General features: G+C 39.5%; 1 long non-coding RNA gene across 1 annotated transcript; it reads left to right on the forward strand.

The window, feature by feature from the left end:
• Positions 1-23,982: 23,982 nt before the first annotated feature.
• On the forward strand, positions 23,983-25,705 carry LOC147602338 (uncharacterized). Its single transcript, XR_015261395.1, has 2 exons — positions 23,983-24,111; positions 25,525-25,705. It is a non-coding gene; the product is annotated as an uncharacterized LOC147602338 (long non-coding RNA).
• Positions 25,706-26,375: the final 670 nt, after the last annotated feature.

Raw genomic sequence — 26,375 nt, forward strand, 5'->3', positions numbered from 1 at the left:
ATACATTAAAGGATCAGAGCTTGTAGCTTAGTTATCCTACAGTAAGCTGTTAATATCACATGCTAAAGATTCTTCATGAGTCTCATTACTTTGCTTCCTGCTGGAAAAAAATATCCAAAGGGTATACGTGTGTTAAGTGCCTATGCTAAAGGATTTATTTGATATTTGCTTGCTTGGGATTTTGTTGTTTTCATTGGTTTTTCTTTGAAAATAGACTAGAATAGAATATTTCAGTTAGAAGGGACCTACAACGCTCATCTAGTCCAACTGTCTGACCACTTCAGGGCTGACCAAAAATTAAAGTATGTTGTTAAGCACATTATCAAAAAACCTCTTAAACACTGACAGACTTGGGGCATCCACCACCTCTCTAGGAAGCCTGTTCCAGTGTTTGACTACCCTCTCGGTAAAGAAATGCTTCCTCATGTCCAGTCTAAACCTCTCCTGGCACAGCTGTGAACCGTTCCCATGTGTCCTATCACTGGATACCAGGGAGAAGAGATCAGCACCTCCCTCTCCACTTTCCCTCCTCAGAAAGCTGTAGAGAGTGATGAGATGGCCCCTCAGTCTCCTTTTTCTCCAAACTAGACAAGGCCAAAGTCCTTAGCCACTCGTTGCAGGACATTCCTTACAGCCCTGTCACCACCTTTGTTGCCATCCTCTGGATGCATTCAAGGACCTTCACATACTTCTTAAACTGTGTGTTCCAGAACTGTGCACAGTACTGAAGGTAAGGCTGCACCAATGCTAAATAGAGTAGGATAATTGCCTCTTTTGACGGTTGGTTATACCGTGTTTGATGCAGCCAGGAGGTGATTTGCCCTCTTGGCTGCCAAGGAACATTGACATATAACCCACTACTGAAAATATAGAAAGATACAGTTTTTCAAGGTCAAAAAGATTATTTTTATTTTTAGTTTGGGGAGATCTGAAATAACTGTGGACTGAAACAAATCACTAAAACCTGGACCCATTCAAAATGCAATCAAATCAAAAAACTATGTGAGAAAAAAAAAAATAGTTCGTGAACATTTGCCTTATAGATAGTGTCAGAATGCAGCAGATAAAATAATCGTGTCTGATCCTCCCACAGCTGCTGGTATTGAGTGGATTGTGTATGTTTCAGGCCTTTGGAGCAATAGTCTTACTCCCTCATTCTTTCTGTGCCTGAAGGATCCAAGAAGACTGCCAGAATACCGAATCTTCAATTCAGGGCTTCTAGGATGAATCTAGATTTCCCTGAAATAGCTACTTTTGATTAGTCCAGGACATTAACGACAAAAGCAGAAAGACTTTTTTTACTGATGTCCAAATTGTGTAGGTAGAAGAATAATAAAAATTTATATGGGGGAAAAGATCTTGCAAAAAAAAAAAAATAGAGAAACACGTGGGAAGAGGTACCCTTGGTGACAAAACCGGCTGGTTGAGGAGCTATTAGATTTGGAAGCTGGGGAAAGAAATATGGTTATTCAGACCTAGTGATCAGGTAAGACAGTGATGGCAGACTGAAAAAAGAGATCTAAATGCAGAAGATGGTTTTAAGAAGTTCTGGGACTGATTGTGTGAAAGGTGTCAAAAAGATTGAGGGGAGGTGACAGCACTGAGGTACATGCAAAGGTCCATGGGGACAGAAGGACCCAGAAGGAAAGTGAGAAAAATATGAGCAAGAGGTGTTATGAGATCCTCAAATGTGTGTGAGAATTGGGATGAGTTGACAGAAGAAGTTCCAGTTGGAGCAAAATAGAAAAGCTTGGGGGAAAAAAAAAATGACTGAGTGCGTGAGGGGACTAGTGGGGCAATACTGGAACTTCATGGACATGAAGACTGTGGGAGGAGGAATTAGTTCATCTAGATAAGGCAGAAAGTAACAACATGAGAAACAATCACACGAGTAGACAGATTGCTGGGAGGGATGGGGCAGAAAATTCTGTTGTCTGCACACATTCCTGCCCGCAGACTGAAATGGAGGTCAAGGTCCCAGAATCTCAGCAAATCTTGGTCAGAAACCACTGACCATCAGCAGTAGTCCTCTGGCTGGTTTGGCTGGTCTTACCAATCCTCTAACAGCAGTGACTCACTGAAAAAGTGCTCTGCCCTGAAACTGTTTGTCATTGGTTTTTTGCAGCCAGAGCTGGCGAAATGGGACACCATAGTCACTCCACTTCTCAGCGTCTTAATATAAAAGCCACCTTCCAATTTAAACTATTGTAAACTGTGACCACAATAGGAAGCAAAGCAAATTGTTTCACCAGCTCAGCTAGCAGAGGGTAACCTACAGCAAGGAGTGGGACAGGCTGTCAGAGGTGGCACCCAGCTTCTTCTATCAAAGGCTATTTATACTTTGAGTGCATGGGTTGTTTCCAGCACTCTGGGCAGACATATCTCAGGCTCATTGCTTGTGCAGTTCAAAATACAGCTCTTTCCTTTCCCACTAGCCTGTTTTATGCATAGAGCTGGTCAAAGAATTAGATAATAAGGACTTTAATGCAAAAATAAAATTGAATTTCACTTCTGGAAATTTTTACTCTCTTCCTCTGCCTACCTCTTCATTTTTCTGCTGTGTGCATTCCTCATTAGTTGTAAGTTTCAGTAAGCAAATGTACTTTACAGACCTTAGAGAAATCTATTTTTTTCTAAGTAATTGTGCTATAGTATTTAGAAATGTTTCAGCATTTATACTTAAGTATGCTTAGGTTTTCTCCCATATGATTAGCATAATAAGCTTAGTGACAGTAAAATAAACTCTTCTCATAACTACAATGCAGTGTTTCTCCTTTAACTCCATTAAATCACAATGTGTTGCTGTATCTTTAAACTGACCGTCCTCAAAACAACTGCAGTATTATTGATCCAGGTTCTGATTTTCTGAGCTCACCAAGTATCACGTTTTGCTTTCAAGCAACCACGGTGCTGCAGAATGGAAAAGTACCCTGTTAAGTGCTTCCCTTCATGCCTGCAGTTAAAGTTTGTCTGCTCTTCTTGGTTGATATCTCCATAGATATCAAAGAGCAAATTCTCTAAATAATCATGTAAATTGTGTGCAACTACTTTCTAATAGGGCGAGTTTTCTGACAAATATTCCTGAGACACAGGAAAATATGTCCTCTGTGCCTTTTGGAAAAAAAAATAATCTAGGAAGTGATGAAAGAGATTCTTAATGTTTTTCTGTCAAAAATGAAATTGTGTGAAGATTTATAATGAATTTAATACAGGTTTGTCTCATTTTTGGATTTTGAGGACGTGCTGAAATTCAGGTGACGGGGGCATGTTTTTGCAAGTAGCTATTCCAAAGAAAAATACGGCAACCAGTTGTGGATAGTTAGTCTGTTGGATTTCAATGGGCAAATCCTTCTCCAGATAACTTATTACCATATTCCTTGCTTTAGAGCCACAGAGCACTCTAATGCAAAGCTTTGCTTTTTCCAGAAATAAGGTGACCATATCATATTTTCTTACTAAAAGTTTTACTTTACCTAATCTTACAGAGAACCGACATGAAAGTACAAGTAGAAAATTCATCTCTACTTTTACATTCAACTCCATAATGCATTTATTGTTAAAGTAACTGGTTATTTTTATTTGTTGATGTCATTAGAGGCCCACATTTTTACTACGGAACTGGACAGACAGGATTAGTCCAGAGTTGCATGAACTGGTCGTAATGAAATCCAAAACCATGAAAACTCCCCTGAACTCATTGTGAACTTGAAGTGCAGCCTACGCAGGAGACGTTTTGAAAGAACAACCTCTTCCCCCAAATTTTTGGTAGTGAGACCAGAAGAAGTAAACAGGCAAGGCTATTGTTGAGCAGAAATAAGGGGAAAGCTTTTATCTGTCTGGACTTTCATATTATACACATCCCCATGAACCCTCTAAAGACCTAGATCATATTAACTGTGGGAACACACAGTGCTTCCTGGCTGCAGGCCAATCAGGAGTTTCAGAAACAGCCATGAGTTAGTTGAAACAGGTGCATGTAATAAAGAAGCCTGAAATAAAGAACCAGAACAACTGGGCTGTGTCAAGTTAAAGTTACTATTACACAGGGCTGTGCAAAATTTTCACAGTGAGTTTCAGAAACCTCAAAATCTGTGCATTGCACATTTTTACTTTTTATTTAAGAAAAGTAATTCATTGAAAAGGTACAAACTGATATATTTTCCACTTACAGATGGACCTAATATCATGCAAAGCTTTTCCAACTTTTAAAAATCTGTGCTGTTTGAATTGTTGATGTATAAAATCAGTCTGTCTAGAAACAGATGAAGTAGAAAATTACCTTTTTTTTAAAAAAATGTTGTTAAAAATGTAGACATCTGACCTCTTAGCCGAGAACAGGAGCAAAAGTTCTATGCAGCCTTCTGTATAGCTGTATCCTGTGTGTTAGTGGAAAGCTGTCTTTCGCATGTAAGCAAAGGAGGTAAGTGGCCATGGTGAAGATAGGCACATCTTCATAGCTCAGAAGAGGCCAGACGTTAAGTGTGGACAATGTTCAGTAGGCCCTTCTCTGGTAGATGGTCTATGGAAGTTCATCCTCCACTTTCCACCTCAAGGATCTGGCCAGAAAAAGGAGGCAACAGGTTCATTAGAGAGTCAAACTATGTTATCTGGACATTGTAGCATATATTTTCCACAACAGAACTATCTAGATGCTGACTTTGGCAGGAGAATGCTTGAAAGCCCACAACATCCCTTTCCTCTGATTTGACACATGAATGATACTCACAGTGTATGAATCCATGCACATACAGATTGGCTCACAACTAATATCTGAGATGCAAAGAAGGACAAATTTTTACCAGCTCTTCCACATAAATGTTAGAGTTAAGAAGTACCAACAATTTATGTCTTTAAGGTGCACACCTGGGAAAGAGTAAAAAAAAATATTCTTTATACAAAGTCCTACTTAGGAGCATAAAGTCATTTACACAGGAAGAATGCTGTGGTGGGTTAAAGTGGTTCACTAGCATACAATTTATCAGTTGTCAGAAACAGGGCACTAATTATATCTGATAGCCTGGTGCTTTTTTTTTCTTTATAGAATCAATACCCAAATCCTTTGAGGTTTTTTTTTAAAAAAATGTTTCTTTGAAACTGGTAATGAGTACTTCCAGAAACACGTACTACTTCTTTGGAACTGCAGTATGAATAGCAATAAAATAGGGTCTGGAAAAATCACTCGAGTGCTATTGGACTTTTCCTCTGTATAGAAGATGAAAGTAAAAGAAGTCTATGGATTAACAGTATCACATTTTTTTTTCTATCAGATTTAAGGTAGTGTATTTTCTGCCAACATTTTCAACATATGGAATTCATGTTATAAAGTTAATTACTTTAGTGACATAAAACTAAGGGTTATGGAAAATAAAAGCAGAATTCCTACAGAATCTGCTAGTTGTAAATGTACATGAAGTTGTACAAATCTGACTTGTAAGTATTGCAGCTTATTGCTCACACAATATAGTTCCTCACTAAAAAGATGTCACTGGGAGAATTCTGTATTGTAGTGTTATTTTTGTAGCAGCATTAAAAAAAATCCCCGTCAAGTCATCAACATAAAAGATATCTGCTGTGGAGGTAATAGAAGTTTTGATAGCTACCATGCTATTGCCTTTGGTAAAAGAAAGTTCATCCAATGGCTTTCATGTGTCCAACATGTGCATCATATTTTGTTGCTTTTCTTTGTGTCTCCTTTTAACCTGTGACAGAAAAACAGTGACAACAGCAAAAAAATCAATAAGCTACTAAAGATGTCTAATTATTTTTTTTAAACATTTTGAAATATCTCCTGAGTAGGTAACTCTCAACAGTGGAGAAACAGCATAAAACAGAATGCTTTTACTGATATTCCTGTATAAGGAGAACACTTTGACAGTGTAGACAATTTTTTTTTGTGTACTAATGACCTCAGAAGCTGTGCTGTTGGGAAATTTAACTTGTCGTAGAGCTGCTTAAACCAAAAGGGTCAAAGCATGGTGATCGAATACAAAGCAGTTCACTTGCACTTCACTTTGGGGTTTTAGCAATAGGACAAAAGCTGAAGCTCATTAAAAGTCAAGAGGAACCCAGCAAGCCAAGGGACAGACTCAGATTTGGTAGAAATAAGAGAGGCCTTGGAAAAGGCCTTCCAAAAGGTCATCAGAAAGCCAAGATTTGAAGAGCATCTTTATAGAAGGTGGTATAAGCTGTAACAGGAGGTTTCTGGAACAGTATAATACTGGCTTCAGCAACAAAAGTCATAAGGTGATGAAAGAAATAGACAGCTGTAACTTTGAAATACTTAAAGGAAATAAAAGTTGATAGCCAGAAACTGTGATAAAGCAATTTTGAAAAAAAAAAACAAACAAAAAACCACAGTCATTATATATAAAAAGAGGCAAAATGTTTATGAGGGAAGGGAAGTATCATTAATTATAACTACCTCAATTAGCTTCTTAGGAACATCAGCTATACGATTGCAACAAAGGATTTCTGATAACGTAACATTCTCTCTCTCTCTCTCTCTCTCTCTCTGGCCAGTCTTCCTGTGTGCTCCTAGGATGGCAACTAAAGTGCACCCACTAGGTGCCAGTCTGTAATGTGGGAAAAGTTCTTCCCAGCCTATAAAAACATGCTTTGGCTGAAATCCAACACAGAGTGGGAAACTTAGCCATAAGAAACAAGAAAAACAAACCCCAGAAAAAAGTGGGTGGAGGCAAAGAAAATAGATATAAAAGGGAGTCTGGATGAAGCAATTTAAACTCTTTCCAGCCTAATTACCGTGTGCCCCTGCAGCTTACAGACAACCCAGTTGTAGCATGGTGATGGAAGTTCTCTTAAGCTTTTCCACACTTCCCTCCTCCACACATGAAGCTCACAGGAGGAAAGTGCTGTACCCTTTAGCAGAGCTATGGCCTCAGTTGCATCTTTTCCTGAGAAAAGTCCTGAGAAGTAAGTAAGGTGCATTTGCCAAAACTCTGTCCCACAGTTGACATTTTCCCATACTAAAGGAGAAGCAGCCCACATTCATGCATCAAGTTGATGAACCAGAGCACCAGCAAAATGTTAAGGGTTGAAGTTGTAGCTGAACACATGCAAGTGGGAGCACGGGCTTTCCCATTGCCAACATGACAACGCTGCAAGTCAGATTATTATAACAAGAAATTGAGATTCCTTGCCCTTACACTCTTTCATGATTTATATGTCTTTAGGAAGGACATAATGGTGGTTTCAGCTAGGTAAGGACATCCTTTATGAAGCTATGAGGCCTCTGGTGTCCTCATCTCTCTGACTAAACTGATACAGCACCATGCAGCCCCATGGAGGCCAGGATGAAGAGCACGATTACTAAATATATCAAACAAAGTGTGCTTCTGCAGCATGGAAAATGACAGGGTGAGCAATGCTTCTTTCCCATTTTCCACTTGATCATGATTTTCTTGTTATTTACAAAAAGGAAAGTATGATTTAACTTGAACATGAGAGCAACACTGATGTGGAAAATGGGAATTTCATACTAGACAAAAAGTTGAAAACAGCCTCAGATGACAGTAACAACCAGTTCTCTTAGTCCTGGAGAAAACAAGAATATTTGAGTTCTTGGTGTAAATATTCATCGCAAAGAATAAAGAGTACCCCAAATGTGGGTACACTGAGTCAATGTGCTGTGGTTGAACTCCAGTGTTTCACAGCAGTGTTGTTTCTGCAGCACAACAGTACTCCTGTGCCTCAAAACTGCATCTGAGCGTGCCCGTGTGGGTTTGCACACACCACCTACCGCAGGAACCAGTTTCACACAGTGATAAAGCTTCAGAATTCCTTACCTATACCTTGGACTATATCAGTGAATAATTAAGTGTGATAATCACAGTGAGAGATTGATTTATAAACATCATAAAAAAAATTTGATTTATTTAAAAAATTGATTTATATAAGCTTATGTACCCCAAAATGAAAGATAATGTGACGCACCTCAAAAACCTCATGAACTTCAGGCAAAACACCACGGAAGTAATTTTGACCTCCAGCTGTCTGAGACAGTGTTGTGTGTGTAATTCCTATTTGACGCAGTTACCTAAAAAGTCTACAGCAAGTGTTGAAGTTGTAAAGTTGATAGTTTCTAAGTTTATGCTACTGATAAAAATAATCCCTGAAAGCTATAGATTTTCTGCAGATGCCTGGCTAATCTCTGTTATTCAAAGTAGCAGATGAAATTTTCTTTAATCCTTACTTGCAAAAATTTGAATAAAATGAAATAACAGTTTCATCTAATTCAGACATTCATGAGTGAAAAACCAATTATTTAAAATGAAGATGACTTTTTGTAATTCAGAAAAGCTAAAATGTATCATCAGGATCATAGACAGCAAAAACAGATCCTATGAAAAGACTGGAATAATAAATTTCAGTATGAGAATGCAGATATGATAAAGAGAAGTGATATGATAAAGATATATAAATAAACTTTAGAGTGAAATTATAACAACCACTTATTTTTATTCTTTTTAATAACACAATGGCAAGTGGTCATTACATGAAAAACAAAAATTAAGAAAAGGAAATTCCTTTTCAAATTATACTTAATTAGGCTATGAACTTTATTGGCACAACATATTTCAGAGAGCAAGAGCTCAGCACTACTCATAAAAGGACTGGGCAGAAAAGCATCCAATTCTATCCAATTTAGATGGGATATAAACTGACATATTGAAAAGCAGAAGATATCTCTGCTACTTTGGAGGTTTCAGAATATCTTGTCTCTACAGGCAAGTTATTCTGTAACTATCTGTGGTGGAATCTCTTATGCATTTATTTGTGGGTGATAATAATACAGTGTACGACAGAATACTGGACTAGACTGACTACCTTAATTAATTCTGACAATTTCTAAGGAGTTAAATGCAACATTTACTTACATTGAATACAATCCTGATGAAGCATTAGATTACAAAGGGTGCAAATTGGCTTAGTGTGCCAGAGGTGTTAACTTTGGAGTGTTTGTATTAAAAGTAAAAATTGTGAACTCTTAAAAGAGAGCATTTCAGCATTACATCTGCATTTTTTTCTTTAGAGCCTTCCTTAAGATCAGAATCTTCAAACTTTTATTTCTAACCAGAGTAGTCTTTTTTTTTTTTTAATGAACACCTGGCGAATAAGTTTATTTTCCTCTTGATTTTTTTTTTTAAAGGAAGTTCTGATAGTTCTCCTCCAAGACATTTGATATTCAAGTTTATAGACTTCAGAGAGACACCTAGGATAATCTGTGTACCATCTGAGTTACAGCTGAGGTGAGTCACATGTTAGGAGAATTATTTCTTCAGTAACTGAGAAACAAAAAAGGATTTTCATAGTTAAAGGTTAACTGATGAAATTTCTTTAAAAATGAGATCATATGAGGCATATTAATCACAACGTCTACAAATAATGTGCTTTAAGGAAACAGTAAGCTTGATGTGATTAGGATACTTTAAAAAAATGTGACAAACAAATCCCTATGTTATAGATAATCTTATCTTAATTTCTGTTTTTAAATAAAACATTAACGGACTGGCATTTTGATTAGTGGCAGACCTTACTTTGAAAAATCTTGAAATATCTTTATTGCTTATTATGATATAAATTCATCCTACCTGACTTTAACCACATAATTCAAGTACCTCAGATAGGATCACATAGTCCTGAGTAACATACATAGTTAGTAAGGAGAAATTATTTCTTCAAGTGTAATTCAATTAGTATGAAACTTAAATCACTATCTTGAGGACTTGATTTCCGCTCAAGGAAGAAGCAACTGCACTCTTAAGTTTGGTGCCTACATGTGTATAGATGGGATGGATGTGGGACTAGGTGTCTGAAGAGGGGCAATGAACCCTGCCTCTCACAGCTCCTTATGGAGTTCAGCATTTATATCTAATTTAAAATTAGATTCATATCTGTGTCCAGGTGCCTGTAGCCCTTCACTGAACAACAATAATCTTCCACATATGCTCTACAAAACCAAATTTGGGTTAAGTATCACAGAGTAAAGGGATCTCGTAGAATGGAAAGATGACTGCTATGCCCTTTTATTTTCATGAACATACACTGGTGATTACCATAAATGCTGCATTCCTCCTGTAAAACTCTGTGTGTGTCTCAGGAGTTTTGAGCACTGCCCGAAAGATAGTGAAATACGAACACAAGCCTTTTTCCCTGCTCTTCCTAAGGAAATTCCTGAGAAGGACAAAGGAGATGTTCTGTAGGACCTGGCTCCACAAAATCACAGAGGTGCAGCTCTGGGTTCACTTGGATTCATTTTCAGACCTGGAAATGCTGGAGATGTAGTTCAGTGATCTCCAAGTAACTTGTATACAAATCGGTGTATGATAAAGTCAATCTCTGCACTCATCTGGTTCAACATACCAGCTTGCAAGACCCAGTGTGCCATGTTTGCTGAATTACCGGCTGGCTTGGGAATCTCACTGCAGTCTCAGAGAGCTGAAGAGGAGATTCCCAGGCTCCTGGAAAACAGTACAACTCAGAGTCACGCTCTGCATTCCAGGAATTCTGAAGGGATATTGCTTCTATGAGAAGGACATAGCTGGCATCAGAGAAGAATTTGTCCTGTGTGATACACCTTTGTGAGTAGTTTTGGTTTTGTGTTGTGTTTTTTTTTTTCCCGCAGACAATAACAGGCTCATCTGAATGAATAAGAAGAGTTCCATGCGGTGGCTGTGTAAAACATTTCTTATGCACAGTGTCAGAATTAAATCTAGCCTTTTTTTTTTTTTTTTTTCCATCAGGCTGTATAAAAACTGAGGTAACTCATTACTCTGTCACAGCAGAAACATGCACACACTAACACCATGACACTGGTGAACATTTCAGAGTTTCACCTTGTCCCAAGATGACAGACACCCAGTGTGTCATGAAAAATGGAAATGCACACTGAAATCCATGCATGCTGAGATGGGTGGACTGTAGGGCTCTAAAGCTCTCCAATGCTTTCTGGGAGCTCCCTTCCAGAAGCACAGGGGTTTTTGCAAGTGAGTGCTTAAATGCAATTTGAGGAAATGTTTTACTGGAATAAAAGAAGGCTTTTTTCCTCCTATGCTTCTTAGCTTTATCTCTAAAGAGAATAAAAACAATCCAGCAAAACTGATAACCATAATTTATTTTATGATTTTATAGAGGGCCAGTATTTAAAAAAAGAAACAAGCACCAGATTTGACATGTTTATAGGAAGAAATACAGTCTAAAATGTAGTTTGACACACAAAGTGTTCCTTGGTAGGTTAGATAAATAGTTTGTAAAGAATATTGAACATGAATATGCCAAAAGCAATGAAAGTTACTGTGAAAGCTATGATATTGTACAAGGTATAACCTACAGTTCCACTACAGAAGACTTACAGTACTGTACATGTACGGATCTGTGCAAAGTTGCCAGGTTTTGCTTCACTGAATTTCTGTAGCAAAACCAGAAAATCTTGCCTGTAGGGCCAGGACTCTTAAACATGGAGAAGTAAGTATACAAATGCCTGAAAGGAGCAAACACTGTAGAGTGAAAAGAATTATTTAGGAATACAGACGCATCTTTGAATACTGAACAATAAAATAAGGATGGGGAAAATGGGCTTAGAGTAAAGTACTTTACAGCAACACACTTTCCAGTCTAGAATAGCCACCAAAAGGGTGGCAGCAAAATTTTGGTTATGCACAATGACTGCACTGTTAGTGAGGCTGACCAGAATAAATGAAGGCTGCTTGCAAGGCTCCTGCCAAGTATTGGTAACAATTACAGACTAAACGGAATATTAGGTGACTTTGGTGAATTTCTGTACCAGTGTTCACATAGTCACACTGCAGGTCTCAGCATGGGAAACCGAATTTCTCTTCACAGTGTGTATGGTGGCTCAACTTCTAGCACTTACTGAGAGAAGAATACTTCTGGCATAGATTTTGCAAGTAAATATATGAGAGTTAAGTACTTATTACAATTTGAAGTAGAAATCTTATTTTCTGAAAAAGCTGACAGCCCAGAAGACTGAAGCCAAAGGTCACTAAGCTTATTTTGTTAGAAAAAGCAATATGAACTTGAACTCCAAAAAAAAAGTAGAATAAAGTTCTAAGCTTGTGTTACATGACACACGACATGACAATAACAACTTCTTGCCCTAAGGAATAACCTAATGCTAGGAGATATTTAGTGCTTCTTTTTTTTTCTAAACATACCAACAATATAAAATACTGTTATGACAAAATGAATGAATAAACAAATTTCTTTTCATGGCCTATACAAATAAAAATCATCTCACTCAGACATCCTTTTTGAGCCTGGATTTTTGCAGTAGCAGGACTCCGCGATGAAAAAGAGACACAGAAAGATTTAATGGCATTTTATTGAATAAGAAGAACTGTTGTTTTCTCAGTCAAAAAACACGTCACCATCATTACTCTTCTGTTCCTATCTTTTGTATGGTTCTGGGAACTCTGGAAATGTTGATAAGGCAGCTGGTATATAAGTTACTGAGCTCTGCTGCATGTATCCACATCCATGGCCTCAGCACACAGTGACACAACAGAACACAACCAGTCTTTGCGCTAACAAAGCCGTTCTCAGCCCTCTGAAATAATTTACAGCAAACAGAAATATCTCTGAGCAGAGGTTCCATTCTCTTTAATGTTACCTGTGACATGTAAATCAATGGTGTTCATCCCATCCCTGCTTGGCATGCATGCAAATATAAGAAAATCACCAAAGAATTGATTTTTTTTTCCTCCCTCAAGACAGTTTGGTTCTGCTATTCCTATAAAATGCATTAAGCAAATTGGCTTTTGCACCAGATCAAGTCAGTAATCCATGGAAGGAACAGTGCTCAAAAATATCAATGAAATCATTGTGCTGCAGCCTGTGGATATTGTGCTGCCTCTCTTTCTGGTACCAATCTCCTGGGTTGAATTGGAACCTGTATGAGCTCTCTCCATTATCCCCAGCTGGCATCTGATCTAGGGACTGTGATGCCTGGTTCATGGGCAGACTAAGCCCTAAAAAAAAAAGATCCTAATTTTCCATATTTGTGAGTTGAGTGACCTGGGAATAAACAATGGGACCTTCTGGTTCTACCAACAGATGTAACAGCATAAGATATGGAGAGGATAATAAAAATGACTGTTGCATTCTTCTACGAACCAAAACATAACCGAGTATGACCTCAATATTCCCAAAAGGCTCTGGTAGGAACTGGATTTTTATTTCAGTGACACCATTTCAGTGACACTAGATCCAATTCTTTTCCCTATATGTATGTTTGAGGGAAATCATCTCATGTTTGAAAACATTGTCATCATGTTTGAGAAAACCCAAAGAAATGAAATGGGTTCCCAAAAGGCTAAAGTGAAATCAAATTGCCTAAATCATGGGAGCACTGTCATTCAACAAGAATGCTTTAAATTTGCATAGTCTTTCCTTTGGCATGCAGAGCTGTGCCTTAGAGTTTACCCAGAACAGCACTATTACTGGCACAGCAAGGTAGCTCAGCACCCATCTTATCAGGATCCTAAGTTAGGATCCAGAAAAAAAAGACACCTCATCCTTCCTAAAAACCATTTGAGAGTTTATCCAAGCAGTATTTTCAGAGCAAATCTAGCACATCCACAAGCTCCTATTGACCCCAAGCTACAAGCAAAACTTTCTGCATGAATATGGCTCACTGATTTTACTAAGGTGTTTCATATACATATATGAAGTGAAGTGTGAAGGCACATCAGAGATCAGATTTAGAGCTGTCAAACAGTTTTATAAACTTGCCAGTTACCAGCCTCTGGCTTACTGCTCAAACACAGTTGAGTTATGTAGACACAGGAAATTCAATGCATCCTGGACACACTGGATTCACACTTCTCCAGAAATTAACAGCGCCAGAATACTAGGTCCTGTGCAGGCGGTGTCAGATCCCTGTGGTATGCACCTTGCCGTTGGTATGTTCACATACGGTCCCTTCAATGTCCAGCACAAACCGGTCTCCCCAGATATGTATAATTCAGTTCACACATGTAGAGTAGTGCTCAAATATTCTAGATATGTTAGAGATATTACACATACTCAGTTTATTTATACATGCAAAGCAATTGTTACCTAAGGGTAATCCAGGTTGACAGCAACCCTACCCAGGTAGAGGAGAGTATAGAGCAGAATGCACGAGCTGTGAAAGACAAGTCATAGAATCATAGAGTTAGAGAATATTCAGAATCATAGAATAGTCAGAAGTTGGCAGGCTTGTAGACCTGCAGAATCTCATGGCACATAGATGAGTCAGTCAAACAAACATCAACAACTTCACCCAAGGAAAAATTATCAGTTTAAATTAAACTGTATTAAAGCTCAATGTGTGAGTCTAAAAAAGGAGGCATTTCCTTGAATTAAGTATTTTTTTGTTATTTTAAACATTCTGATCATAGCCAAAGCTAAGGCCCTGTTCTGGGAGGAAGGGGGCCACATGCAGTAAGTGAGAAGCTTACAGGCTAAGCAGGCAGGACTGGGGACAGAAGAAAGGAAGAATTGTTATCCATGTTTTACAAACAGAGCACAGCAATACAGAGAGATTAAATGATTGGCTCAAGGTCACACAGGATGTCCAGAGCAGAGCCCTGGAAATGAATCCAGATCTCAAGGTGTACCTTCCTGTCATCCAGATAGGCTTAATTCATAAAGAATTAAAAAAAAAAAAATTATACATATATAAAATCAGACACTTCCCAGCAAGACTCATGCAAGTTTTCAATTTAACATTTCCAACTACCTTCTCAGTCTAGCAGCTAAAATTTCATTACATCTTTGAAAACATAACCGTAACTGTTTTGACTCATGCTATAATGTGCATACTGCCAAAAGCAATCCCTAACGCTGTAATATTTTGCTCCGTTAGAGGTGCCATACTGCCAGCAAGCAGCGAGCTTACTGAATAAAGCTGCAACCATTGAACAGTCTCTTCTCTGTGTCTGTGTGTCTTTTGGCCTAAATAAAGTAAATACACAGCATTAAGGGCCTGATCCTACTCCCACTTAAGTCAATGGCAAAATTCCCATTGACTCCAATGGAAGAAGAAGCCAGCCCTAACAGGACTGGTGATTTTTTTTTTTCCCTGAAATTACTGGCAGATTAATTCATGTGCAATTTGCAGCACATATACAGCTAATGGTCAAGAAATTGCATGTCCATACATAATTTTAAAATAATGAAGATGGAATCAATGTCATTACTGTACTGACGTTCTATAAAGATGTTCACTGCAATAAATCCTTTATTAAGAGGTGAAAACAAGTCTTCCCTAGGCAGTGCTAAAAGGAACAAGAAGGATTTCACTATGAAACGTGAACATGGTAAAGCATGTTCTAATATCTTGTGATATATGTGAATAAATACCAATATAAGGGTTTAAATTCTTCAGATTTTTACCACAGTTCATATGCAAGATTAAAAAAAAAACACCATTGAAATAAACCATGGATGACTCATGGATAAAACGTTGTCCTTGAATACCTGTATGATTTCTTTCTAGTATTCTGCACTTGCATCCTTGCACAAAATTTAGATCTTTCTGTTGCTTGCATTTTACTACTTTCTCTTAGGCAAGTGCATCCAGATAGTCTTTAAAGTTGTTTTGTTTATGAAGCTGCATTTAGAGTTCACCTATTTAGATATTACTTATTTCAGCTCTCAAGTCAAATCACACCTTCTTCCCCCTACACCTTTCTTTACCACCTTTTCTTCCATGATTCCTGGCAGAGATCATGAACCCACCATACTTTTTCTTTCCATTTGGTTTATGATATTTATCTTGGGCTGCCAGTGCACTTGGTGCCATGCAGGACTTGTAGATTGTGACTCCTTTTTTTTTGACAGGACACTTGCAGTATCAGATTGCTGAAAATTTCTCTCAACACTATTTCAGACATTTTTTTTAGCTGAAATAAGTGTCAACAGAACACACGGCCACTGCGTGGACTCTGAACTCTCTTCTTTTCCTAGATAACCTCAGATGGTAGCTAGCCTAACAGTTGCTAGCAATATTAATCCCATATGTGAATTAGTGACAAACATAATTCTTTTGATAATATGAAAGCATAGCAGAACTGAATTTTGCAAACATGAAAGACAGGACACGGTGCTGGTATAAGTAGGCTCTAGTACACTACTCCATCCTAAAAAAAAAAAAAAGTTTTAGATCTAGACAAGGCTGAGTGACAATGAACTGCCCTCCAGCAGTTATCCTGTCAGAGTGAGAGGAAGCAGAACATGCAACACAATTCTGAGAAATAAAGTCCAGTCAGACATTGTCTTCCATGAGAGAGATAAAACTTGTGATAAAGATGTGTGTGCTACGAACAACAGCATTAAATATTGGTTTTGTTCATAATTCAAAGCTGCAGTTGTGCAACAACAGGAGTTGAAGGCACCTGAGTCTGAGGTGGCAAAATATTTGACTTTAACTTGTTTTCTCCTGCAGGAAAACAAAATACTCGCTTCTTCACAGATGCTGAACATGAGTGGCTAGTAAATTAGGCTGTGTCCTCTTAGCTGTAGGCTGTTGGTCTCCACCACTTACAGAGAAGTCTCGGCATCACTGCCCATCATATTATTTTTAATTGTAAAAGAATATTTCCAAGACAGTCAGCAAAGAGGAAAAAGTGAAATCAGGTATTTATGCCTGCAAGGATGCAGGTCTGCTGAACAGAGAGGGTTGGTCGAGTAAATTTCTCCCTGAGAATCAGACGCAGCTAGAGGAATTTGCTCTGTTCAGATTACTGAAACAAAGGCTAAGCCTGTGCAGATCCAGAAAGCATTATTTAGAAACAGACAAGCAGATAAACACCATAAATGGAAAAGTGCTCTTTTTAAACAGAGATAATGATGGCACAAGCAAAAATAAGTATAAACTATTTCAGAGCAAGAGGAGAAAACAGAAGATCTGTTAATTATCAGACGAGTAAGGTAATGAATAACTTTTCAGTAGTAGTGATGGGTAAGGAGAAAAAATTCAGACATAGGGACCAGCACAAACAGGACATGCTCAGGGCTGTACCCAACAGGCAACTAGGACTTATCCAGCCTATTTTTTTGGAAGATAATGAATTTAGACATATGAACACAGGCCTGGACATAGAATTTTTTTCTGCCCAACAAAGTATATTTTCAAGACATAAGTCAGTTCCCATTCAATAAATTCCAAATATAGATGATGTCTAGAAGAAGCATGCATAGGATTCTTTTAATCATTGCAATAGATACAGTTCATACCTATGAAAAAGTGAGGTATTTAGTGTAGCTTTTTGCTAGAAAGAAAGATTAATTGCTTTGAGAGAATCTAATTTTTTCAAGAAACTCAGTTTGTGCACACACTTCCAAGTTGCTCTTCTGACTGAATTGAACATCTATGCAGAAAGCAGCTGCTGCCTGAGGAATCTGGGTGTTTTAAGAAAGGAACAACATTTCTCTGATCAATAGCAAAACACAAAAGACTGTGCACTTCAACTGCATGTAAGTTTTGGAAATTATTGTAGTTTGTAATTGCTGATAGGATGCTAATGTCTTCACACTATATTAAGTAAGTATTATATATTTGTGCCTTGAAACTTACATCAAAAAAAAGAAATACACCAATTATCTGAGGTTGATTGTGTTCCAGTGAACACATGGTAAAATCCAGAATATATACCTGCTTTTAAAATTACAATTAGCTAAATAATATATTCTTGTATTCTTGTAAAAGTCTAACTTATCGTGATTTTACAATGCATTTTTTTTTTTTTTTGAACTCGTATGTCAAAGGAGAATGCTGTCTTTGTGAGCTCCTCTTGTGGTACAGAAATCACAGCTGAAGCTTTGCTCCTCCTATATCCCCAAACAAGTCCACAGCCTTACGAGTTCAGCTGCATCTGGAATAGCAGCATCTTCATGTCAAAGTCCAAGACAAACACACACTTAATGAACCTTTGGTCTCCCCAGGCTCAGTTCTCAGTCTCTGTCTTCCAGGGCAGACCTCAGCTGAAACAGCCAATTTGGACTCTCACCAGCAAGATCTTGGTTAGAAATCAACTTAGCCACCTGCAAAAGGCCTGGTCTCCCCTGGGGAGGCTCTGGAAGGCCCCAGTCCTAAGTCAGCATTAGTATCCTTATTGTTTCAGCTCAGCTTAATATTTCCCTTCACGCCAGACACCTAGCTGTGTGCAGTGAACTCTCTGTATCTCATTGTAAGCAAGCAAGTGAACACATATATCTCTACCTCCGTCACAGAAAGAATGAACCATTACTTCCTTCCTACCTAATACTCTGAACATGTGTTCCCCCCCCCCCCGAATAATTTTTAATTCAGAGAGAAACAAAACTAATTTCCTCAAACTTTGAGGGACTATAATATTTCAGCAAGATCAAAAGCTCCACTTGAATATTTATATGTCTAAAAAAGGTTTTATAAAATCACTCATGGTTGTACTCTGGATTGGTTTCAGAAAATGAAATTCAGGTAGAATATAGTCAGGTAAATAATATCTGTGATGGGAAACTGGTCTATTTTTATCCAAGTCTGCTTTATCTATATTTTTCACAAAACTTGTCCTTCCTCCACATGAGGGAGATTTCCAACCAGCCTCACTCTGTTCTCAGTAGATCAGCTCTTTCGTTTTTTTTTTTTTTTTTTTAATAAGAGCAGTCCCAGTAATTTCAGACAGGATTTAGTGTACTGTACTGTGAGCAGCAGTACTGGCTCACTACAACCCCTGACAAGCACAAATACAGCAAGCTGTTTCTGCATCCAAACACACTGTAAACTCCGGGCACAGGGCTGTTTCCCCAGCCCAAAGCCCTTCCCTGAAGCTTGCTGGCTCCAGCACAAGATGCCTTGAAGGCTTTCTGTGCAAAACACGTGAGCAGTGCTGGAACGATACCGTCCTTGCTAGAGAATAACGACCACTCTCTAATTATAAGTAATGACCATTCTCTAATTTTCATTAGAGAAGTACGACCACATTTCCCAGCTGAGGCAGACACAGGCCTTCTCTTATAGATTTTTTCCCTGTGGCCTCAGGTATCTCAAGGTTTTGAAGCTGGGATGCTATGAAAGCACCAAATGGCATTGGAGACCCTCTTCGTCTCACTACCCCAGGCCCCGAACTCCTACTCCTCCTTATTAGAACAAGAGTGGTCATTTCTCCATTTCCCTGCCCTGTCCTCATTTGAGCATACCTTGTGGAGGATAGTGATGTAGAAATCTGTGGTGTTGGCAGACAGGAGGTTAGGCAAGGCAGCACTGCTTACAGCATGTACGCTACTGGAACATGAAGTGCCCAAGAAAGTTTTGTAAGAACTACTGCAGAGCTAGAGTAGGTAGATGGGATTCCTAAAGATTGCTCTGATACAGTTAAGCACTCTTGTTCTTCCTAACATATTCAAGTACCTTTTTCTATCCGGACTGTGAGTTGCTGCTGGAGTTCTCAGAAGAAAAGAGTTGATAATAACCCCTTGACCTCCATCAAAAAAAAAAACCCAGTCTGGCGAAAATTTGAGACTCTATGGAAGTAGGTTATTATAAAAGTATTATCTACATCTTAAAGCTGTAAGGTTTTTTTATTTTCCAAAGACACAAACTGAGGCACAAATGGGTCACAGGTGACATAGCCACCGAGGGAAAGACAGCAAACAGGCCTTAGTCATGCCAAAGCTGATATATATGCCCCATCCTTGAGACTGTGGTGCTTCATGTTCATATGCAGTCATTTGTTTAAACCTTACAATATATGAAGGAAGAAAAAGGTATCACTCACTTTTCTTTTCCTTTTATTTTTGGATTTCTAACAAACAGTGTGAGTCAACCCTGCTGAATGTTGTGTTACAAGTATGAAGGGTTACTGTGAAGTAATTTAATTTAATCAAGCCACATCCCTTCCAGGACAAACCTCAATTCTTTACAAAGCATGAGTAAGAGGAATAAAAAAAAAACTTTTCCAGTCTTTTTTCTACTGTCCTCAAAGGGGTTAAAAAAAGTCTAATACAAAGGAGTTAAGCAATGCCTGAAACAGGATAATAAATGTGACACTCTCCGACTATCAGTAGCAAATATTTGAGCTTATCAAATAACGGAGGAAGTAGTTTAGTTACAAATAAACCAATCTCTCATAAAACAAGTCTTCACACAAGGTAATTTCATTGAACTGGAGACAGCTAAAGGCCACTGGCGGGCAGGACTCCCGCTCTGTGTGCACTCCCCAACGGCCCCCGCGTGATTAATGGGGCAGCCGGCTGGGAGGCCGAGCCTGGGGAGGCCGTCGAGGGACGAGGGAGCTGGGCTTCATATCAGCGGAGCGGCAATAAATAAAGCCTCACGGAGCTGGTGCGAGGAAGTGACTCATCCTCCTGGAACACAGCAGGATTTGTACTCTCCCCTGGCTGCCCCCCTCCCCCTCGCCCCTTTTTTTTCCTCTGCTGCAGAGACCAGCGCGTCCCAGAGACTATAGTAGATGTCACTGCTTGGCACTGGCTGTGCGAAGAGAGGACAAATATGTGGGTGTGATGTGGATCTGGGACGATAGCCTTAAAGCCACAGCGCTTGCTCTTGAGGGAGCATCTGGGCTGAGGCAAAGTTAGCGAAATGCATTTCAAAGACCGGCTTTTGCATGGGAGATGGTTTGGGTACTCCTTCTCCTTCTCGCAGCATCGTAAGCAATGCAGAGGGCAAACATAGCAACTTTGGTAAATTGGAACAGACTTTCCTTCCAAAAGTTATGTAAAAACACAAGCAACTAAGACACAGGGGAACTGAAGCAAAAAGAGGTGGAACTGAAGCAGAAGGAATTGCACCATGCCCACGGCTAGGCTGGGAGTTGAGGTGTGGTTTCACCACATGAGTTAGCACCGATTCAACCATGGAGTGCTGCTGGCAGGGCTGAGCCACGCTTCCCTCTCTCCCGGGCCGGGGGTGGCTCCTTCTGAAGGGACATGACCCCACACATCTGCATGGCCATCAATGGATACAGAAGGCTGTTTGGGGAAAGAGGGCAGGATTGTTCTGCTGAAGGCAGTGTACCTGAAGCATCATTTCTAGGTTGGACTCCAATTTTCTCAGTCATAAGAGTATGTGACCTCACCGTAGGAGTGCAGGAAAACCACTCATACATCAAACAAATCCATTTTCTGCTTCTGACTAGATAGCAAGAGGTCCTGATGGGTATCAATAGCAAAATTAATTTTTCCTCTTTTTATTTTCAGGCCTAACATGACTCTTATTTACTACATAATTCTTTATGTCCTAATTATGCATGCATTTGTTTTTAAACTCCACATGTTTCTATGTAAACTTGTGAAAAACATTTGCAAAAGCTAACAGAGACTGATAGACATTTCAGAATGCAATGAAAAATTAAAAAAGCATTACAATATAGAAAATAATATAGAAAATCAGACATGCTGGTATCTGAGACTGTAGTATGCTGCTATTCAGCAAATATATCTTATATTAGTGAATATCTCTGTGTATTTGCAAACATGGATAGGAATATATGTAGGCATGTAAGTGAAAATATGTAAGCGTAAAAGGAGATTCAAAACAGATCATGTAACTGCTGTAGTTTTTGAAGTCAGCCTTGTCCCCACCCCTGCCATCTTTGGCACAGCTATTAATTATAAAAATGGAAAAGTCCATTAGCACCTAGACGTTCAGTTCTGGACGTCAGTTTATCTCTGCTGGCTGAAAGTAAAAAAATACACAAACACTTCTGGAAGTAAATGTAAGTGCATCACCTGACACAGCATGACGTCACCTGGTCAGCTATTGTTTTCTCTACTTTTTGTTGTCTCTAGACAGACAGAATTTAGTATCTTTTAAAATAATTTTGAAACATACCAATGATTGACTTTAGTGAGCTCATTAGTGTAAACTGCGACTTCCAGGGCAAAAGTGGTGTACTTTCAAGGAGCTGTGGTTAAAAGATACTTTGTCAACACTGTCATAGCTGCCAGGACCACGACGGTGTCTGAAGGCTCACTTTCATTGCTGCAGGTCTATTTTTCTGAGACAGCTGAAGCACTGGGCATCCCCATCTGCCTGCCCCACTCCCGTGCCCAGGGCTGCTGCTCTTGGCAGGAACTGCTCAAAGGGGACGCAGTAACTCTTCAGGAGCACAGGTTAATGTTAATATACCAGGCTACGAACTGAGGTAGTGGAAGCTTATCTGTCCCATTAAGTGATCATTGCTCCAGGGACACAAAAATTCAAACGGCTGGAAGGGATGTGGGATGAGGGAAGTGGCAACAGAACCATTCTGCATTCTTAAAGCCCTACATTCAAGAGACCAAAAAGAAACTCTGATCTGTCTTCTGCATAGACATGTCAATAGCTTGGATCCTGAAACAATCCATGGAGAGCAGTAGACTTGATAGCTGTGTAGGTTGTAACTGATTTGAAGGTGGGGAAAAAAGTGAAAAAATTGGGTATACAAATCAGCTGCAACAAAAACATGGGAAAAGCAGAACTAATCCCTGACACTCCACAGCCTGGTTAGGCCAAAATTCATCTACACAGATCACCTCCCTTGGCTCCTTGATTTTTTTAAAAGGAGTTTATTTGTAAAGGGAAGGATGAACTACTCTATAGGCTTACTGGCATTTTCCCCTCTCCCAATCTCACACCATTAGCTGGTTTTGCTCCCAATTAAAACTTACATTGTGTCAATTACAGATTTTTTTTTTTTAATCCTTCAGTAAACAGATGTAATGCTTCTTAAGAATTCAGTCACAGCTTGACCTAACACACATGAGCCTCAGCTGTATACTTGCATGAGCAAGCGCCCTGTGTGCAGAACAGGTGGGAATGAGAGGTGTCATAAAATGTAACATGAAGTGTGTCATCATCTCTATTGGGATTCAAAGGAACACGGCCTGTGACAGAAAGAGCCCTAACTTGCACCCCAGGAGTTGAACCACTTTTATAATTTGATGCATAAAGTCTGGGAAAGCCAAAAGAAAAGCCTCCATCCTCTACCCAGTTGACTAGATGCGAACTGCATGCTATACAGAGATTGTGTTGAAAGAAAACGTGCCTTCTGGCTTTTTTTCTTTTTTTTTTCCTCCTGAATATTGCTGGTGAAGCAACATCGCAGTGCAAGGGTTAAGGGATCTCAGAAAGCCCTGGTGCACTTTGGCTAGGGGCGGAGACAGCCCGCAGAATAGAGGTCTGTGCTGCTTGGCCTGGGAAGCTTTTAGATTAGTGTGCTTCCAGCTGCATTTCCTTGAAACTGATTTAGTTTCAGCCCATATCAGAGTCCTTTCATGGAGCTGCTCCTATTCAAAATACAGTACTTAAAGAAAAGCGCCGTGATGGGGTTTAAAGTAATCCAAAAAGTATGGGTTGGCTTAGAATTTTTGTTACAGCTGAAAGGGCCAGGATTCAGGACAGGAGGATAACAGAAATTATGCCTCCCTGCACAAACTAAGCCTTTTTTGACCTAAGGCATTTACCACAAAGAACAGGAGGCTTCACTATCTCTCACAGGGTTTACAGTAAGGGAGGTACTTCTTTACTTCCCACTAAGACTTGTTTCATTACAAGTTATCACTCAAAATTATGCTGAATTTACTCTCTCGGAATGCCCTCTGTTATGACAGTCACAGTCATTTCTTTGAGCTTTAAATACACTTCTGGAGACACTGTCCCATTTCTTACTGCAGAAATGGCAATTGTTTTCAAACATAACTGTTAGGTAATTATTATTTTTTTTTTCTAGTATCAAACCAAAAGCACAGACATAGCTATTAAAAATCTAAAGTATTCATGAACAGTGCTTATCCTGCGAATGATGGCCAGGCATATGTTCTTAAAGAATTATTTCTTTAAATGACAGGATTGCCAAGAGGCCAAGAAAGAACAATTAAGAAAAATGCCATTGTTCTGGGCACGGAGAGTGGTGTAGGAGACGTCTAGGCTGTGGAGCCCAGGACTGCTTCCAAGACCCCACCCCGGGAGCAGGCGCTGGCCATGTCCTTGCTCCCCCGTGGACATCAGCCCAGGCACATCACGCTCCAGGTGAATGCTAGGACTGCTCTGAGAAAGATCAGGAGTGGGCTTTACGGGGACCTGAAGAGTGCCACAATGTGCCCTTCCTGGTAAGTATGGGCATAGCAAGAGATTTATTATCGGAAAGAGAGCTGTGATCTAAGTAAACAAGTTGGACAATGGGCTGGAGAGAAACGATGGAATACATACTGAGCAGCGTGATCATTTGCGTAAGTCTTCTTGGTTTAATGATATTGGGTTGTGCGCTTGTTCATTTTTCTTTAAGAGGAAGCAGTGCTTTTTTAAACTGCTGGGGTGGGATTTTGTTAGATGGTGTTTTACTAAGCTGAAAGACAAAGGAAAGAAGGGAAGTGGCACAAGAGGAAGAAGCCTGGAACAGAAGTGGATTGAATCCAAAGCAAAGAGAGCACATAGGAAAAGGCTGCAGGAGGCTCCTGCACATCTTAAGCAGCAATGCAACATACATCAAGATGCTTAGGGTGTGGTTCAAAAGATCTAATAGCAGTTCAGGAGCTGTGAGAAGATAGGAATGGAGTGGACTATTTTGATATCAGATCCTGGTCCCGTCCCAACACCTTTTATTAAAGTAGCAATAATGTCTTAAAAATGCAAAAAATGTGGATTTTTATTCCATAGCTTTTGTTGAAACCACCGTATTGGAAAAGGTCACCTTCAGATTGTGAGGCAAATTGGCAGGTCAATTAGAATTTGCGTGGCTAAAATGCCTAAAACGCTACCGCTTTATGGAAGGGTTTCACCTACTCTCATTCAAGGCGCAGACAGAAGGAACAGGCCAAGAGACATTTTTCGGGATCTGCATGCACTTATTACTTTTCCAATCCCTATGCTAGAAAGTAAATTCATTCCTAAAAACTACAAGAATAAGGCAGGTGCTTATCACAACATGAGATGTACTGAAACAGAGCAACACATGATCCTAATTCCTGGGAAAGGAGGAGCAGAATGGGGGGCACTGACGTGGCTTTACAAAGACAATTGAGGTCTTTCTCGTTCTGCTTGGGAATATTTGTTTGGTCCTGATTGTTCACTTCCTTGTCCAGTTGCTTCAGGATAAACAACTGCACAACTGAGTGTAAGACTACTAATCAAGACAGTAATATTTTACACGCACTTAGCATACATGCAGATAGCTGAGAATTAGGTCTGCTGATTGTTGCTCCCGTGGCTCAGTGCTGGATCTTGCCTACACAAGGTTGTCTTGTTGGTTCACCTCCCATACAGTATAACTACCAGCTTTAAAAGAAACTGTGGTTTCCACCAATACAGCTCTTCCTTATTCTATGTCATGTTGTCTCCCTTCACCATTCCAGCTGCGAGTGAACTCATGCACATGGCATCAACAGTTTTAGCATTTAAGTACACTCAGCAACTGGTGAGAAACCTCATTCTGAGTCTACAGCTTTCAGTCTCATTCTATATTAAAATCAGTTTGGAACTACATGTTTTCTGTGCCTTCAGCCAATTTTTCCTTTTCTTTTCAGGCTGAGCACATGGAAAAGATACGCGAATGCTTCACCTGGCAGCCAGCTTGCAGCTCCAGCACAGGGATCCACTGTGACTTCATTAGGACTTCAAAGGAAAATGCCACACAGCTGTGTTACACAAATGCTGTGGAGTGGTGAGAGGCAGCACTGAAGAGGTTAAATATATACACTAACATGGGCCAGGTTTCTATTTTGTACCTAAACTTGGAAGCAAGAAGGCCTGGAAGAAGCAGGGGGAAGAAGAGAAGGCATAGATTTGGGAGATGAAAGGAAAAAAAAATATCACTTGCTGTGGGTCCAGAGCAAACATTTAGAAACCATTTATTTTAAACCTTAAATGGCTAAGATTATATTAGCTAGCTTGGAATATCCCCACAAGTATGCTCTTCCCCCAGGACAGACATTTCCTGGGGCAGGGGCAGTGCAGGAGGGAGGGGAGAAGGAGGGAGAATGGGGATATTCAACGTATTGCGGTACGTCTGGAATCCTCTTATCTGTAGCAAGACTGGGAACACCTGGACAACACTTGCCGTCCTCCCCCACCCACCTGTGCAAATTGCTAAGCACAGTGCAGCTCAAAGCACTACACCATATGCCAGTCACATCACAGAGATCCATTGTGACTTCTCCAAACATCAAAGAAAAGCCATTGCACATCTTCTTTGCACAAATACTGAGGGAGTCAGTTGTGAAGGGGTTAAAAGATCAAGTTCTGCTATAAAGATAACAGGAACTGGAGAACACGCAGCAGATGTTCCATGTGGAGGCACTTAAGTTTACGGTCCCACCTGTGTCCATTTAATACCTTTAACAGCAATCTCCTGCTCATTTGTGAGGGAGAAGAGAAA

Source organism: Chlamydotis macqueenii, chromosome 1 (assembly GCF_036417535.1).
Source record: "Chlamydotis macqueenii isolate bChlMac1 chromosome 1, bChlMac1.mat, whole genome shotgun sequence".
In the NCBI taxonomy this organism is placed as follows: Eukaryota; Metazoa; Chordata; class Aves; order Otidiformes; family Otididae; genus Chlamydotis; species Chlamydotis macqueenii.